This window comes from Hordeum vulgare, chromosome 6H (genome assembly GCF_904849725.1).
Source record: "Hordeum vulgare subsp. vulgare chromosome 6H, MorexV3_pseudomolecules_assembly, whole genome shotgun sequence".
NCBI lineage: Eukaryota > Viridiplantae > Streptophyta > Magnoliopsida > Poales > Poaceae > Hordeum > Hordeum vulgare.
The window spans coordinates 295,866,607-295,885,761 of NC_058523.1; positions in this window are offsets into that span (position 1 = coordinate 295,866,607).

Sequence of the window (19,155 nt, forward strand, 5' to 3'; positions counted from 1 at the left end):
ATCCGGATAACTATGAGTAGTGAAACGGATTCGTATAGTAGAGTAGATATTTGGAGCATTTCCGAATAGCACGTAGTAGCAGCATCTATAAGATGACATAAAGATTTGTAAAGAACGCACGAATCTGAAAGTTTCAGAACCGTTGACTAAAACCTCTCTCACGAGCAAGACGTGATCAGACCCCATAACTATATGGGTGTTGGATTCGTTGGAATCGCATGGTGATGTGAACTAGATTATTGACTCTAGTGCAAGTGGGAGACTGTTGGAAATATGCCCTAGCGGCAATAATAAATTAGTTATTATTATATTTCTTAGTTCATGATAATCGTTTATTATCCATGCTATAATTGTATTGATTGGAAACACAATACTTGTGTGGATACATAGACAAAACAATGTCCCTAGTAAGCCTCTAGTTGACTAGCTCGTTGATCAAAGATGGTCAAGGTTTCCTGGCCATAGGCAAGTGTTGTCACTTGATAACGGGATCACATCATTAGGAGAATCATGTGATGGACTAGACCCAAACTAATAGACGTAGCATGTTGATCGTGTCATTTTGTTGCTACTGTTTTCTGCTTGTCAAGTATTTGTTCCTATGACCATGAGATCATATAACTCACGGACACCGGAGGAATGCTTTGTGTGTATCAAACGTCGCAACGTAACTGGGTGACTATAAAGATGCTCTACAGGTATCTCCAAAGGTGTTCATTGAGTTAGTATAGACCGAGACTGGGATTTGTCACTCCGTGTGACGGAGAGGTATCTCGGGGCGCACTTGGTAATACAACATCACACACAAGCCTTGCAAGCAATGTAACTTAATGTAAGTTGCGGGATCTTGTATTACGGAACGAGTAAAGAGACTTGCCGGTAAACGAGATTGAAATAGGTATGCGGATACTAACGATCGAATCTCGGGCAAGTAACATACCGAAGGACAAAGGGAATGACATACGGGATTATATGAATCCTTGGCACTGAGGTTCAAACGATAAGATCTTCGTAGAATATGTAGGATCCAATATGGGCATCCAGGTCCCGCTGTTGGATATTGACCGAGGAGTCTCTCGGGTCATGTCTACATAGTTCTCGAACCCGCAGGGTCTGCACACTTAAGGTTCGACGTTGTTTTATGCGTATTTGAGTTATATGGTTGGTTACCGAATGTTGTTCGGAGTCCCGGATGAGATCACGGACGTCACGAGGGTTTCCGGAATGGTCCGGAAACGAAGATTGATATATAGGATGACCTCATTTGGTTACCGGAAGGTTTTCGTGCATTACCGGAAAAGTTTCGGGCTCATCGATAGTGTACCGGGAGTGCCGGGAGGGGTGCCGGGGACCATCGGGAGGGGTGTCACGCCCCAAGGGGTCTCATGGGCTATGGGAAGAGATAAACCAGCCCCTAGTGGGCTGGAATAAGTTCCCACTAAGGCCCATAAGGTTTGAGAAGGAAAAAACACAAGGTGGAAAGAGTTTCCAAGTGGGAAGGTGGAATCCTACTCCAAGTAGGATTGGAGTAGGACTCCTCCACCTCCAATTTCGGCCAAACCTTTAGGTTTTGAGACTGCCTCCTCCCCTCCCTCCCACCTATATATACGGAGGTTTTAGGGCTGATTTGAGACGACTTTTCCACGGCAGCCCGACCACATACCTCCACGGTTTTTCCTCTAGATCGCGTTTCTGCGGAGCTCGGGCGGAGCCCTGCTGAGACAAGGTCATCACCAACCTCCGGAGCGCCGTCATGCTGCCGGAGAACTCTTCTACCTCTCCGTCTCTCTTGCTGGATCAAGAAGGCCGAGATCATCGTCGAGCTGTACGTGTGCTGAACGCGGAGGTGCCGTCCGTTCGGTACTAGATCGTGGGACTGATCGCGGGATTGTTCGCAGGGCGGATCGAGGGACGTGAGGACATTCCACTACATCAACCGCGTTCACTAACGCTTCTGCTGTACGATCTACAAGGGTACGTAGATCACTCATCCCCTCTCGTAGATGGACATCACCATGATAGGTCTTCGTGCGCGTAGGAAAATTTTTGTTTCCCATGCGACGTTCCCCAACAGAAAGAACATATTTCTGACGTTGATAATTCCAAGGCCCAATTATCCGGGGAAGAATATGAATGTGTACCTGCAACCGCTTAAGGATGAATTGGAAGAAGCTTGGGAAAATGGGGTCAAGACATACGACGCCGCTAGAAAAGAAAACTTCAAAATGCATGTGTGGTACATGTACTCTATGCATGACTTGCCAGCGTATGCGCTATTCTCTGGATGGTGTGTGCATGGAAGGTTCCCGTGCCCCCAATGCAAGGCAGCTCTTCACTTTCATTGGTTGCAGGAGGGTCGGAAGTATTCTTGCTTTGACTTGCATAGACAGTTCCTGGATCCTGACCATCAGTTCAGAAAAGACAAGAAGAACTTTACCAAAGGTAAAGTTGTCAAAAACTTGGCACCACCTGCATTCACAGGCCAACAGATCCTGGATCAGTTAAACGCCCTTGAGCCTGATCCAGAGCGTCCAGGGTATTTCAAGGGGTATAATTCAAAACATGCCTGGACTCACAAGCCATGCTTGTGGGATCTGCCTTACTTCAAAGACCTCCTTCTTCCACACAATATCGACATGATGCACACTGAAAAGAATATCGGACAGGTTATTTTTGGTACATTGTTCGACATAGATGGGAAGACAAAGGATAATATTAAGGCTAGAGTCGATCAAGAGACACTATGTCATAGAACGTTACAAAACATGCGAGAAGGCAAAGGAAAGCAGAAGTGGTCGAAGCCAAAGGCCTGGTTCAATCTTGGAAGGCTAGCTATGAGGGAAATTACCTTGTGGGTCAAAATGCACTTGATGTTCCCCGATGGGTATGCAGCGAATCTAAAGAGGGGAGCGTGTCTTGAAAAATTAAAAATCTTTGGTCTCAAGAGTCATGATTGGCACATATGGCTAGAGCGGGTAATGCCGGTGATTTTACGTGGCTTTATTCCTGAGGATGAATGGCTAGTACTGGCGGAGCTGAGCTATTTCTTCCGTGTTCTTTGTGCGAAAGAATTGTCGCCTGGCGTGGTAGAAGACATGGAGGAGTTTGCACCGGAGTTGTTGTGCAAGTTAGAGAAGATCTTTCCACGGGCTTCTTTAATCCAATGCAGCATTTGATTTTACATCTACCGACCGAGGCAAGATTGGGTGGGCCCGTGCAAGATCGTTGGTGCTATGCAACTGAGAGGATGTAGAAGACCCTTCGAGCTAAATGTAAAAATAAGCGTAGAATTGAAGCATCGATGGCTGAGGCATTCATTACTGAGGAGGTGGCAAACTTTGTGACAGCACACTACGAAGCCAAAAATCACCATTTGCATAATCCGAAGCCTCGGCACAATGACGGAGACCCTAAAAAAGGTGGGTCCAACCTCAGCCTATTCAAAGGGAAGCTCGCATCAGCCGGTGCTTCAAAACCAATAACGTTGGATATCGAAGAATGGCGGACCATTTCGTTGTATATCTTCAACAACCTAACAGAAGTGCAGCCGTACATCGAGTGAGTTCTTCATACATTTTCCCGTAACTTCTAATTCATTTGAACTGCTCTTATTCCCGGATATTTCAAACAGCCGTTACATCGTCAAATTCTCGGATGGAGCGGTGATCGAAAATGATTCCGTCGAAGAGTATGAGCTTCTGTCAAAGACAGGAGGCGGCAATCCCGGTTTCATCTCTTGGTTCAAACAAACGGTAATTATCAATAATGGACCATTTCATTCTTGGTCTAACTTGCGGCTAATGCAACAACCGTTTCTATTAAACTTGTAGGCTAATTCAGAGTCTATGGACACCGAATTGAGACAAGTCGCTAATGGTTTTGACTATAAGGTCCGTTCATTTGAGAAATACAACATCAACGGGTATCTCTTTCGTACCTTTGGCAAAGAGTTATCTATGCCCGACCGGAAATCTACAAATTGTGGTCTCTCTGCTACCGGCAAAGGTGTTATCGAGTATTATGGAAGAGTTGAAGCAATTTATGAACTTCAATTCTATGGTGAAAACCCACCGAACGTCGTAGTCTTCAAATGTTATTGGTTCCAGCCGAAAAAGACTAGAAGGACTCATGAACATATAGGACTAGTCGAAATCAATCCAAACACCCATTTAGATGTTCCCGATGTCTATACTACGGCTCAACACGCGACCCAAGTTTTCTATCTACCGTGGGCATGCCAAACGGATAAGAATCTGGAAGGTTGGTATGTTGTTTATGAAGTGCCGCCACATGTCAGACCACCTCTCCAAAATGAACAGGATTATGAACCTCACATTAACCCAGACACATATGATGGAGAATTCTTCCAAGAAGCATGTCTTTCCAAGAAACGTTTCAAGAACCGCCACGCTTCATCCAAGAACATGGAAGTAGACAGGGACAATGAATCCGACTCCAGCCCTGAGCCGGAACCAGAAGACCTGGAACTCATAGAGGTTACTGACGCGGATGACCTGTCAATGCTTCAACGATTAAAGGAAGGCCTTTCACAACTTCACGCCGTTGAACCCGATGAGCATGTCATTCATGAAGATGCGTGATAGTGATGATGATGATGCATTTATTGATGATGATTATTAGTTTGTAAGATTCACAACTTAAATTATATATATTTTAATCTTTATTATTCATGTACATATTATTATTCATGTCAGTCATTCAATTTTTTTATGTTGTACTAATTTCTTTTAATCTTTATCATGGCAGGTGTTGAAAGATGGTGGGCGCGGGCCCAGAGCGCTCGACGGGTTCTTCCCAGGTGCCCCGCACGAGGGGTGGTACTTCCCTTCCACCCCTATCTCTCCGTAGAGCCTTGGCAGACAGTCTTTCGACACCAGCCGGGGGTTCTTCTTCGTCGGCGGCATTGCCCACTGGGAGAGGTGTTGGTCAGGTAGGGAGGAAGGGGAAGGGTACAGGGAGAGGTGGTGGCCGCGGAAGATCCAGGAGGACTGTTGAGTCGTCCTCGCCACCACCACCAGCTCATTCACCTGAGCATAGGACTAGTATGGTCGACCCGTTTGCGGAGGAGGCTACGGGGACTCCGGTCCAGGAGCCTCGTGTTCACGGGCATTCGTCCCATGAGACTCCGGTCCAGGAGCAGCCTCGGGTCGAGGTGCATTCGGCCGAGGAGCAGCCGGAGGAGACTACGGTTCCGGAGGCTTCACCCGACGTGGAGAGGGCCAGATGGGAGCCTTGGCCGGATCGTACCGAGTTGCCGGATTGGACTAAGGTTCCGGGTGGCTCAGGGGGCGGGGATGGCGGGGATGAGCTTACGGACAGTGAGGGCGATGTGCAGGTGGACGGGGCCACCGTGTACAAGCGTGGTAGTACACGTCTCTCGGTCGCCCTGGCTACCCGCGAGCAGAGGCCGGTGATTAAACCTGAAGGAGATAGGTAAGTACATTTACCCTTTTTTTAGCTTTTTCCTTCAAGTTTCTTCAAATATCTAATGCGCTGACCTTATCATACTGCAGGGGATGGGTACACCCTCTTGGAGTCCGCAGGCCGAACTCCGTCCTTGATGTGCTTTGTCGGACAAATTTCCCGGGGTTTGTCACGTTGCCTGGTGAGGGTCAGGTTCCTACACTAGGATTTACCTGGGAGCACTACCAGGCTGCGCAGGCCCCGCCAGAGGAGATTATAGATGGTGTCTTGTGCCACACGAGGGCCGAGATGGTGATCAGGATCTTTTGGGTAAATTATCCTTTTACAGAATCTAAAATTAACAATATACCTAATTATTGTACTAATCGGTGTTTTCACGTTTGATTGCAGACCTTCTATAGGTGTGAGGATGGATATGAGGAGGAGGCGGCCAGGGTTCTCGAGGTCGAGTGTAGGCGGTTACTACAGAACTTGCGCCACGAGGCTAGGCCGCAGGCTATTCGAGATTACTACGCCACGCGTGGTATTAAGAAGGAGAAGAAGGATTGCCGCAGAAAGTTTCTGAAGAAGGAGCAATACATGAAGGTAATTACCTATTCTTAAGTCCTTCTACGTAGTTTTCTTGATTTCAGTCATAGGCGTAGCGCTGAAAATTCTTTCTAAACTTACAGGTGCCCCCGAGATGGTGTGCGGATAAGATGGATTGTTGGGAGGCGTTGGTTGATGAGTGGTGCACAGGCAGCTGGCGAGCCATCCACGAGAATGCGAAGGATCGGCGTAGCCAAATGGTTGGTGTGCCACACCATCAAGGCAGCGCCAACATACTTCAGTTTGGACGAAACTGGGTATGTGATTTGCTTCATGATTCATGCAATTAATTCTTGATGCTAATATTTTGTTCCTCTCTTTTAGGCGCATCACAATAAGACTGAGATGCCACACTTGTACGACCTTCATGGCATGGCCCATACTGCCTCGTACAAGAAGGCGAAGGCATTCTCTGAGTCTGACCTGGCTGATCCCAGTAACTTCACCAACATATCATCCCACCAGAAGCTCATGGCATACAGGGACGCGGGGAAGGCTACGAAAGGGGATGACTTTAACCCTAGCCAGGAACCTTTGGATCCAGAGCTGGTGATGATATCTGGTGGCGGGAGGCCCCATGGCTCGATAGCCATTGGAGATGGGATAATACGTTGTCCACTCACTCTTCTGGAGATCAAGGCGCGCCAGTCGAGCAGATGTCCTGAGATAACGCCTCGTCCACGGCCAGTCGAACTTGCCATCGAGGTTAGTTGTACGGACTAAGAACACTTTCATCCATTTCATTATGTGTGTCACCATAGATCATTATTGTGGTAACGAGGAATGGTTTTTCAGGCTGCTCTTCAGAAAGAGAGAGCGGCAAACCAGGCTGCTCTTGAGAAAGAGAGATTGGCAAGCCAGGCTGCTCTTCAGGCTGCTCTTGATGAGAGGGACCAGACCACGGCACGATTGCTTGAGGAGGAGAGGGCCCGGAATGAGGCGGGTCAACGGGCCCTGTACGAGCTTTTTGTGGTATGTTTTTTTTCACATTAGCCAAATCATGTGTGTAATGTCTGTTTCAATACTAACTAATACGACCCACTCTTCAGGGTCTGTGCGAGAAGAGCGGTCAAGTCCCTCCGCCGATGCCCGTCTTCTCTTCGATTGGCACGGTGAGAATTATTATAAACTAGTATTAATAATTGAGCTTCATCATGCTAACTGAGACATTGCAAAATATCTTTTCTGCAGAATAACTCCCAGCGGCATCGCACGACCCTTCTCCAGGGCAATCGTCTCCAAATGAAGCCGGTGCGAGCAACCGTGGTATTTCTCCTCCTTGATGACCACTACGGTAAGTTTCTCCTCCAAACTTAGCTTGTTTTCCTCTGAAATGAGATAATTAGCCCATTTAGCTGGAAGAAGACATAATTAGGTAATTTAGCTCCAACAAGAGGAGAAGAAATAGGAAAAATGAAAAGAAAGAAGAAGAAGGAGGAGGAGGAGGAGGAGGAGGAGGGGGAGGAGAAGGCCAGAAGGTCCTTGGCCTTCTCCTCCTCCTCCTCCCTCTTCTTGATTTCTTATTCTTCTCCTCCTCCTCCTCTTTCTTCTCCTCTTTCATATTATCCTTGCTTTAATTGACCCAACAATGAAATAATTAGCCCATTTAGCTCCAAAATACCAAAATAAGCTCAAAATGGCACAAGAACCCTGGTTAGCTCATTAGTATTATATACTTAGCTTGTTTTCCTCTAAAATGACATAATTGGAACATTTAGCTCAAAAAAGACATAATTAGATAATTTAGCTCCAACAAGAGGAGAAGAGGAGAAGAAATAGGCAAAACAAAAAGATAGAAGAAGAAGAAGAGAAGAAGAAGAAGAGAAGAAGGAGAAGGAGGAGGAGGAGGAGGAGGAGGAGGAGAAGGCCAAGGACCTTCTAGTCCTTCTCCTCCTCCTCCTCCTCCTCCTCCTCCTTGATTTCTTCTTCTTCTCCTCCTCCTCCTCTTTCTTCTCCTCTTTCATATTATGCTTGCAATTGCTTTAATTTCCCCAACAATGGCATAATTAGTCCATTTAGCTCCAAAATACCATAATAAGCTCAAAATGGCATAAGAACCTTGGTTAGCTCATTAATATTATATACTTAGCTTGTTTTCCTCTAAAATGGGATAATTAGCCCATTTAGCTCAAAAAAGACATAATTAGGTAATTTAGCTCCAACAAGAGGAGAAGAGGAGAAGAAATAGGCAAAATGAAAAGAAAGAAGAAGAAGAAGAAGAAGAAGAGAAGAAGGAGGAGGAGGAGGAGGAGGAGAAGGCCAAGGACCTTCTATCCTTCTCCTCCTCCTCCTTCTCCTCCTCCTCCTCCTTCTTCTTGATTTCTTCTTCTTCTCCTCCTCCTCCTCTTTCTTCTCCTCTGTCATATTATCCTTACTTTAATTGACCCAAGAATGACATAATTAGCCCATTTAGCTCCAAAATACCATAATAAGCTCAAAATGGCATAAGAACCTTGGTTAGCTCATGAATATTATATACTTAGCTTGTTTTCCTCTAAAATGGGATAATTAGCCCATTTAGCTCAAAAAAGACATAATTAGGTAATTTAGCTCCAACAAGAGGAGAAGAGGAGAAGAAATAGGCAAAATGAAAAGAAAGAAGAAGAAGAAGAAGAAGAGAAGAAGGAGAAGGAGGAAGAGGAGGAGGAGGAGGAGGAGAAGGCCAAGGACCTTCTATCCTTCTCCTCCTACTCCTTCTCCTCCTCCTCCTCCTTCTTCTTGATTTCTTCTTCTTCTCCCCCTCCTCCTCCTCTTTCTTCTCCGCTTTCATATTATCCTTGCTTTAATTAACCAAACAATGACATAATTAGCCCATCTAGCTCCAAAATACCATAATAAGCTCAAAATGGCACAAGAACCTTGGTTAGCTCATGAATATTATATACTTAGCTTGTTTAACTCTAAAATGACATAATTGGAATATTTAGCTCAAAAAAGACATAATTAGGTAATTTAGCTCCAACAAGAGGAGAAGAGGAGAAGAAATAGGCAAAATGAAAAGATAGAAGAAGAAGAAGAGATGAAGAAGGAGGAGGAGGAGGAGGAGGAGGAGGAGGAGGAGGAGAAGGCCAAGGACCTTCTATCCTTCTCCTCCTCCTCCTTCTCCTCCTCCTCCTTCTTCTTGATTTCTTCTTCTTATGCCATTTTCTTTCTTATCCTCTTTCATATTAGCCTTGCTTTAATTAACCCAACAATGACATAATTAGCCCATTTAGCTCCAAAATACCATAATAAGCTCAAAATGGCATAAGAACCTTGGTTAGCTCATGAATATTATATAGTTAGCTTGTTTTCCTCTAAAATGACGTAATTGGAATATTTAGCTCAAAAAGAAGGAGAAGGAAGAAGAAGAAGAAGAGAAGAAGAAGAGAAGGAGAAGGAGAAGAAGAAGAAGGAGGAGGAGGAGAAGAAGAGAAGAAGAAGGAGAAGGAGGAGAAGAAGGAGAAGGAGCCCTCCTTCTTCTCCTTCTTCTTCTCTCCTTCTTCTCCTCCTTCTTCTCCTTCCTCTTCTCTTCTTTTTTCTTCTTCTCCTCCTCCTTCTCCTTCTCCTTCCCCTTCCCCTCCTCCTCCTCCTCCTTCTTGTTTTTCTTCTCCCTGTTCTCTTCTTGCTTCTTCTCTTTCTTCTTCAATTTAGCTTATTTGTCATATATATGTTGTTGTTCTTCTTCTTCTGACTTTCTTATTCCCATTTTGCAGATTGGATGTACTACATGTATGGAAGCTGGCGTTGGAGTGCTTTAGTTTCCGTTTTTATTTGAGTTGATGAACAATGTGTTGGTTCTTTGTATGTGTTGATGAACAATATATGTGCAACTATATGTATGTATATATGGATGAAACTTTGTATGTGTTGGTTCTTTTGATATATGGGATGTACGTTGATGAACAAATGGCATTGATGAGCTTTATATGTATATCATATATGTGTTGTGATCTATTTATGATATATGTGCTATGAATTATATGTATATGTGCTGTGAAATAGAAAAAATAAATAAAAATGTGACAATATAGGCTCTTTGTCGTCTGCCAGCTGATGGCAAAGGCCTTTGCCGTCAGCCAGCCGAGGGCAAAGGTGCCACGTGGCGCCCAGCTATGCAACCTGGGCAGTAGCAGCTGGCCAAACAGTATCTTTGCCGTCTGCTCCCTGGGGGGCAGACGGCAAAGAAGAGGGCACAGAGGAGGGGGGAGGAGGAGGCAGACAGAAAAGAGTGGAGAGGGGGGGGGAAGGACCCGACAGATGGCAAAGATTGACGCGGAGGCAGACGGCAAAGATGGAGGGGAGGGGATGGGAGGTGAAGGCAGAATGCAAAGATTGACGGGTAGGCAGACGACAAAGATTGACGGGGAGGCAGACGGCAAAGGCTCCGTTAACCCCTAACGGAGGCAACGCCTGTCGGCTGCCGTCTCAAAAGCTTTGCCGACTGCTCCTAATGAAAGCTGACGGCAAAGAACTTTGCCGTCCTCTTTGGGGGGCAGACGGCAAAGAAGGTCCTATGCCGTCGTAGGCTGACGTAGAAATTTTGCCGGCCGTGACAATCTTTCCCGTCTGTGGTATTGTCTTTGCCGTCAGGGATACTATCTTTGCCGTCTGTGATGGCAGACGGCAAAGAAGGTGATTCCTGTAGTGTGTGTCCTCATGACACCTGCCACCATCGTGGCCAAACTAAACTATCCCATCCAGGGACGCCGGCACAAACAACTCAACTGGCTAAAAGGGTTATCACGGCCCACCGGGCCAAAGTAGCATGCATGCATAACCCTCCCTCTTTCGAAGTACCGGTGAAAGAGCACGCGATCAGCTCAAGTCAAGGCCGTCCCATATCAGCAAATGTGGTTGCACTTATGAGCCCAGACAGGTGACTCTGATCAACCAACTAGCTTATCTTATCTCCGAATAATATTTCTATCATAGCTAACACTCCTATGCCATAGCAATCCGATAATTAATAAGCACAAGCCACTACTGTTGATTCATGTTCACAAAGTAATCATAGAGAGTAATCTCAACAGTATAGTGTAAATTAATGGGTGAAAGTATTATTTACTAACGGTCTTGTGCTCAACACGGCAGTCATCTATTCAGACAGTGCATGCTCACATTCCAGACTATCAACTGATATTTATATTATTAAAGTAGTTAATTAGACTATGATATTGCAATGAAATGAAGCAAATGAAGGTTGTGGCTTGCCTGAGATGATGAAACCGCCGGGAAGAAGGGCGAGAAGCTATCGGAAGGGATTGCCGGAAACAGTTCTCTCCCGGAGGAGGGTCGTATACGGCCAGGACAACATGGTCATTTCCACTGTGTGGACACATAGTGAAAATGATACCATTATGACGGGCTCGACGAGACGAAGACGTGGGCTTTGGAATCACTGGAATGGGAGCTACGGGTAAAAAGATATGAAGGTTTTGGTGCTAGGGGCTATTCTGCAATAAAAGTATTTACATTCGGGTCCCTGGCAGCTGATTTGGTCGCGCACTCGGGGAGAATACACTTTCCCTTGAGGAAAGCGTAAACGCTCCCGAGGCGTTTCCACTTAAACCGACGTAGCAAGGCGGGCCGGCCTCAGGGCCAGTGACGTGTGGGCCCGCGTTGACCTTCTCCCCCCATTCTCTCTCCTCCCTCCTTACCTTCTTCCTCCTCCCGACACGGGAAACACAGGAGGTCTAGCAGGGCTCGACCGGCGAGGGGGGGCGCTGCTCCGGTGATCTACTCTGGCCGGAGAGCTGTCGGGAGTGCCCCCCCGGCGAGCACCGCGTCCCGGGGACGCCTCAGGCGGGAGAGGGGTGAAGTCCCTTCAAAGCATAGTCCCAGAGGTGATGGCTCAAAGCAAAAGACTGTGGTTAGATGGGAGGGGTCACCTGAAGGTTCCTACAGCAGACTTGGATACCACACTGTGATCAACAGGAAGGTGATAAGATCAAAAGATTATGTCTGGGAGGCTCAGGGTAGGAGGGACTACAATCGTGTGAAGTTTGAGAAGAAGAGGATCAAGATTTAATAGGGTTGCTTTGGAACTAGCTAATCTGGTCCAGAATAGAGATTTTGATGTGGCACTCACATACTTGCTTGGATGGAGCTAAAACTTGGAGGAGATAAATATTTTGGGGTTATGAAGATGTTGTATAAATTTCATGCCATCTTAATAAGCCAAAGTGACACTTCCTTCACACAATATCTCTCTGGACAAAAATTTAAAAGAATTACTGGGATTAATTGGCTAGATAAAATGGGCTCAAAATTGGTTTAGCAAGGTTTTATAGATAGGAGAATGTCCTGGTAAAATTTCAGAATTTATGGAGCAACATAAAACATAGTTGCTTCAGAAATCCAAATAATGACCAGAGACAAAGATTTGAAGCTATGGTCACATGGTTGAAGGAGTGATGCTCAAATTTGGTGGAGAGGCATAATTTGAGCATATGGATATGATTGCAAAGTTTGAACTCATTTGAACACTCCTAGCTAGCACTGGCTTCACAAAGCTTCCACTGGATCAGAAACTTTGGAAATTTGCGAAGAAACATTTACTAGCTAAATTCAGTTGAATTTTTGCATGAGGCAATGCTATGGCAAGGAAAGAGTGCCCACAAATTTTGAGAGAAATCAAGCAAATGAAAAGGGTACTTGCTTCACAACTTGACAGATAGGACAGAATCAGAAAAGGAATTTTTGGGAAATATTTTTGAACATGGCAAGGAAATATTTTGTCATATCTGAGGAAGATATGACCCAATAGATTTATGAGAATTATTTGGGAATTTTTGGAGAGATATAAATGGGGGTTGCTTCACAACTCAAGGCAAACATGATTATTCCTTTAAAAGAAAAAGGAATATTCCCATGGAAAAGAATCTTGCGATTGGCTCAAGATGGAAATGGCTAGGTCTTGGGGTGGTTTGAAGATTGGCAAGCCAATAATAAAAATAAATCAAGAGTAACCCCTTTAGGTTTCAAAACTGTTAAGCCTCAAAAAGCAAAATCAGATCAAAATCAAAGGAAAAAGAAATGGGCAAAATCCAGGGTGTTACACTCGGACTGTGGCTGCAGCCAAACAACTGCTGCAATGGGCTCACCTAGGTGGAGAGGGAGTTCAACTCCCTCGGCTTCTTGTTCCTGTCATTCGCCCTCGCCCAAGGCTTGCAGGACTCGCACATCCTCCACTTCAAATTCGACAGGGCTGCCACACTCTTCGTAAAGGACTTCGGAAGTGCCGGCGGTCACCTGGACTGCTGCATGGAAAGTGATAGTAGCGGCAGTAGCAACCCTTCTGACATCGATGGCGGATCCTCCTCTGGCGTGAGCGGGGGCGACAACGACTTTAATGGCTCTCGGGACACCCACCTCAAGGAGGAGGGGGATCCGACTAAGCGTGCACGACGTCGTCGCCGAGTTCCCCGGCAGCGGTGCTTCAATGGCCCGATCTTCTTTATCATGTGCCGTCTTCCCTTTCATGTAAGACATGTTAGCCCCATGGGGCGTGTAGGAGGGGTTATGTCTTTCATACTTTAAATCGAATGCTACTTTGGATCGAAAATAAACTTCTCCCTGGTACTCTTCGCCACGCTTGGACACTCTCCAAACTCCTGAGGCGGCCTGTCAGGGGCTCGTCTCCCTCGCACGGGTGGCTCAGGCGAGAGGCTGCTGCTTGCGAGGCCCGCCTCATGGGGCCCCTTGAGGGGAGTCCTGGGAGGGGGCGCCCTGTCTTGGTGCACACTTGTCCATTTGTGTCTGGGCATTGCCCGAGAAGTACACGCCCCAGGGCCTTGATGAGATGACGAGTGTGTGGAGTGTTCCCCTGAGCCAGAACCCAGCTCCCTAAGTTCCCAACATCGCCAGAGCAGACCCAGCACAAGGCAGCATGCCCAGCTCCCGCGAGCATGAGGCCCAGGGTAAACTGGCGGGAACGTGTCACAGGGGCGTTCCCCTTGCCATCTTCGTCGTTCCCCAGGGCGAGGTATGGTGCTTCCGCTAGGTGCGGCCATGGTAAGAAAATAGGGAACCAAGGAAACTGCAAAAAAGCCACAAGACCAAAACTTTTATCGAAAACTCGAGGTTAGCTTGTTCACCAGCCCAAAAAAGGGTAGTTCGGCTACCGTACCCAACACAGGTATGCCTGGTGGGCTTGTTCACTGGTTGAAGTAAGACACGAATAAAAACGGTTGCCGTATCCAGTACAGGTCAACCTAGAAAGAAAAGTGGCTGCTGTTTCCAGCACGGGTCAACCTAAAAAAATAGTTCCACTCGCGAGGCGTATTCTTTGATCGTTTTGTTCTACCAGCACGAAGCATAGGGACTTCCACTTGGGTGTGGGAGGGGTCCCACCACGGTGGCCACGACACGGCTCGTTGTGGGGATACACTTAGGGGGCTCCCGGGGCGTGTACAACCCCAAAACAAATTATTACGTGAGAGTGTCACGCGAGGCGATAGTTGGGCGGATACCCCAAGCACAAGGCTGAGGAGTTCCTAACCCGGTCTTCAAGTGCACTCCTGAGGCTCAAACATGAGCGTCATTCACAATATGCATAATCGTAGGAGCACTGTTGCATGCCCCAATGTCTAAAGCATGAGGGTCGTTCATACCCCGCGTATCCGTAAGAGCACGTCATCAGGAGAGTCACTATGTGAGGCCGCATGGCACCCGTACAAAAGAAGCACAAGCCGATGCATCCTCTTCATTTGTTTGCGACGTCTTGTCGAGAGGGCGCGACACTAAGGGCCTTGGCAAGATGGCTTGCACGGGTTGCCAACCCGTGAAACATAGCTCGGTCACTTAGATTTCTCGGTGTTGTGAGGACAAGTCCCGCACATATGCCTTGTCTAACCCTCACCATCGATCCTTCATTGTGCGGTTGGGTCGGCACTTCAGCCCCCGGCGGTGGAGGAACACCAAAGCTTAAAGTTCGAACAAACTACACCATCTCAAGTGAAGGTTAATCGGGTGTGTTACATATCCACAAAACGCCCGTTCGAGGCGAGATAAAATACGGGGAACTGCGTGAGTCAAGCAACCCAAAAAGGCACCTGGCGTCATGCTGCTGCAGGAGCATTAGGCCGCTTGACGATGCACGCTGTTGAGGCCTACCCTTAAGGAAGGGGGCAGACTGGCTCTGGAAGATTCAACACCTTGAGGGAATAGCTCCTGAGTTCTCAAAGGCCCGTGGGTCCCGGCACCTCACGATGCGTGCGTGACCCTATCTCTTGCAGCTTGCCGGTCTCCAGAACGAAGAACTCCCGTGTCCTTGGCGCCCCGCGCCATGCTTCCTACTCGTGGGGGCACATGCCGAGCGCCCATACATCGTGCCGACCAAGCCAGGCGACCCCCAAGCAAGATCCCCCGAGCCCAACCTGATGAGGGCTTCGGGCGTAGCCTCCTATGCCGGAGGGAGGCATGCGCTAACCAAAGGCGCGAGGTGCGTGGCGCCGCCGCCTGCCGCGTCACTCCCTGTCTTGTTGGCGCGAACACGGGCCCGGCGCCAGGCAGCGCACTCGCCTTTGGCATACTTTCCTACCCGAGAATCCTCCGTGTTGTGGGTGCGCGTGTTGTGGTGAGCATAGAACATCCCGCTGTCCCTTTCAGGCAACCCCGCGTGGGGGCTCGATGGCGGCCTAGAGCCGTCCACTGGGACCCGGAGGAGCAAGAACACGGCATCTGGTGTACCACACTCAGAATCCTTGAGCTGAGGCCCAAGCGAATCGTCGCGTGGTGGTGGAGGTGGCTCGCTGGCCGAGCCCCCGCTTCAGGCACTGGGGGACGAAGTCGGGTATAGGGCGCCAAGGCCCTGCTAGCGAAGGTGACGAGCTCAACGATGTGGTATGCGTGGGAGTCGTATTCTCCGTCCGTGGGGAGGTGGCGAAGTAGCTCACCTGCCATGAGAAGCGCATCTTGGACGTTCAGATCTCCCACGTGAACACAGGCCGAGGCGGGCGCCGCAGGGAGCATAACAGGGCGGCCGCCCTGCTGCGTTGGGGGCCACGAGGGGCCCTGTTGTCCGTGGGCGATGATGATCGTGGCCGCGACGCCTGTGGGCAGGTAATGTGTGTACAACGCTGAGCTCCCTAGACGCATGCATTGAGTGTCGGACATGGGGTCGGTGAAGACGGAGCGAAACTGAAGCCAAAGCGCATCTGCGCACCCCTACCTCACGCGCCAAATTAAATGTCAGAATCGGGGCTCCGTAGACTCAGAAAGGTTCGACCTCTGGGGTGCGCTCGCTCTCCAGCCCTGTTCTACGTCTCAACTTCACAGCGACTCTCCGGCAGCTCGATCTTAGGAAAGATAATGGGAATGCACGGTCATTACTCAGGTTCGGGACACCTTGCGATGGAAAACCCTATTCCTTCTTGTCTCGATTGCTTGAGGTGGAAGACAAGTTCAAAGGATGGGTTGTTGCACTAGTGGAGATAATGGGGATCCAATCCATTACTACGGAGGCTGGGCCTCTATTTTATACAGGCCTTGGTCCTCTTCTCCCTCAAAACATTGGCGGAAGGGTTGCCCCAATGGCCATTAGAAAGGGGACATGGCTACATTCCTCCCTGACAAAGGTGCTCTTCGCCTGCAAAAGCGTTTCTTCGTGATGCACTGGTGGGGTCGTGGGTGACCTCCGTCCTACTGAGCCCCCAACCTTGGTCCTCTTGCACTGATCAGGAAACCTTTGGGAGTTTCTTTGGGAGCTCGCCATCTGGCCCCTCTTCCTTAGCACGGAAGTGGAAATTCTCCCTATCCGTGCCCGCTCGCACCGCTCCTGTGCCGCGTGCGCAACCTGCATTGCCCACGTGAAGGCATAGGATCACACAATCGTGCCAAGTCTCTCCTGGAGAGCTCGTCCTGTGAGAGCCTCCGGGGTGGCCCTTGATGATTATTCCTATACGTTTCCCTCACGAGGCGAGGGCCCTCGCGAGGGCATTCCTTGCCGGGCTTGATGACGGGCTGAGTCGGGCTTGTCCACCCGTGTTGCACCTGGGCCGCGGGCTGAGTGTCCTGGGTACCCCAAGTCCGAGGGGGCCGACAACACCAAACTGACGTAGTACCCACTTGTGGTTGTGATCAACCTTTTGATGAACACTTTGCACAAGCTGACAGTCACTCATCACGTGTGGGGATGATTCACGAGGAACATTAGGCGAGGCTTTTGCACCAGAGTCTTTTTATGGAGTGTTATCATTGGTTGAGTAGGATGCTGCCTTGTGAAATTGTCCATCAAGTTGACGAGATCGTTCATCAATAACTGTTTTGCCCTTACTTTCAATCAGGTCGAAGGATTTCTTCATGATTTCAAGTGGCGGAACATAGGTGAAGGGATTCTGAATGTTTACTTTGTAAGGAATTGAGGATCTGGCCGTGATGAATTTTTTGACCGACTACTATAGGGAAAGCACCCCACAACCTTTTCTTCTATTCCATATCTCAGAAAAACTATGTACAAGCTGGGACAAGAATTTACAAGAGTTGGGGGAGAATACAAACCTCAAGGAGGTAAAAAGGAGATCCGCTTCAAGAGATCACACTTAAATCTAGCCTTAATTCAATGATGTAAAATGGAAATGTCATGAATAAAATTGGATTTCCATCTGTTGAAGCTTGGACACTCATTGCTAAAGACCTTTGCATTTCGGATGATCCAAATGTTCCAATATGCAGAAAAAACCATTTCAGAGAAGAAAGCGTGATGGAAGTCCCTTTTTGCTCTCAAGGTAATGTCCCACATCAAAGTTCCCTGTCATGAAATTTGAAGATAGTTCCAAACACTGGTGTTGAACATGCAGGTGAAGAAAGGATGATCCCTGTCCTCTTTGATCCTTGCATGACATAGTACACACAAATTGGATTATGAAACATTCCAATGGTGTCTCTCAAGCATGTCCTAGGTGTTTAGCCGGTCCATAATGAACATCCAGGCACACATCTTAATTTTCATGGTACAACAACTCCTCCAAATCCAATTGAGAAGAGGGTTAGGAATGATTGGCTGATGAACATGCATGTAATTTTTTTTGGCAGAATAACCCTTGTTGTCCTCACTCCATAGCCAGACATCCTTCATGGACTACTCCGTGTGTAAGTTCTGAAGAAGGCTCTGAACTTTTTGCAGTTCCTAAAAGGCTCTGTCGGAGACGGGGAGTTGGAATAAGCTGGTCATGTTGCTAGCCTCATAAGCATTGAAGACCTCTTCAGCACTGTAGTAGGTATCAATAAAAAAGAGAAAAGCCTTTGGAACCTATGCTCTAGGGGCAATCTTGAACCACCAAGTACCCAAGAATCGGACCAGAAGAGGAAAGTATATCCTTTATTTGGTTGTATATAAGTGATAGCTCTGAAACTGTCCATTCTCTTACAGATATCCTTCCACTAAAAATATCCACATAAAGATGTGCCTTATGGTACTGTGTTATGGTAGTATGTGTTCCATATCAAATCAACCCAGTGCACCTCTGCTTTGTTAAAGAACTTATCAACATGAATAAACAGACCGTGATGAATTTCATGATCCATGGCGCACAAGGATTCATTTCAAAGGGTGACATAGAAATATTTGCCAAAGTCCTCATGAAGAAATTGCGAAGATTTATGGGAATCCCATGAATGGTGTTGAATAGCAAATTCTTCATCATTCCCACCACTTCTTGTTCTTTAGAGTTTTGACCCTTGATGGGGCTGAGAGTTTTGGTCAAGATGCGGTACACAATCCTTGTCACATATAACTTATCATTGATGAGGAATGTGGTCCTTTGTAGATTGCCAGGAGTCAAAGGCTTCATCAGCACTTGCACCAGGTGATTGGGCAGCTCAGGTTCATCATAGATGTCTATGGCTCCTTCTGAGGGGATTGCAACTTGGACCACACGAATGAATTCCGTTGTCGGAGCAGTATAGTGTGTGTCTTCGGTCATCCAGCCAAGACCCCAAGTGTTTACATCTTGTGCTTCACCAGAAAGATGTAGAGTGGCAAATAATTGAAAAATTGGCTCTTGATTCCAGTGACATATATCCATGCAGAACGACAGTAGGCCAGCATCATGAAGAACATTGAGGATTTGCGTGAAGAAGGGAATCAATTCCATGTCTGCATGAGGAATTTGTTGATGCTGAAGTACTTTTTCTCCCCAA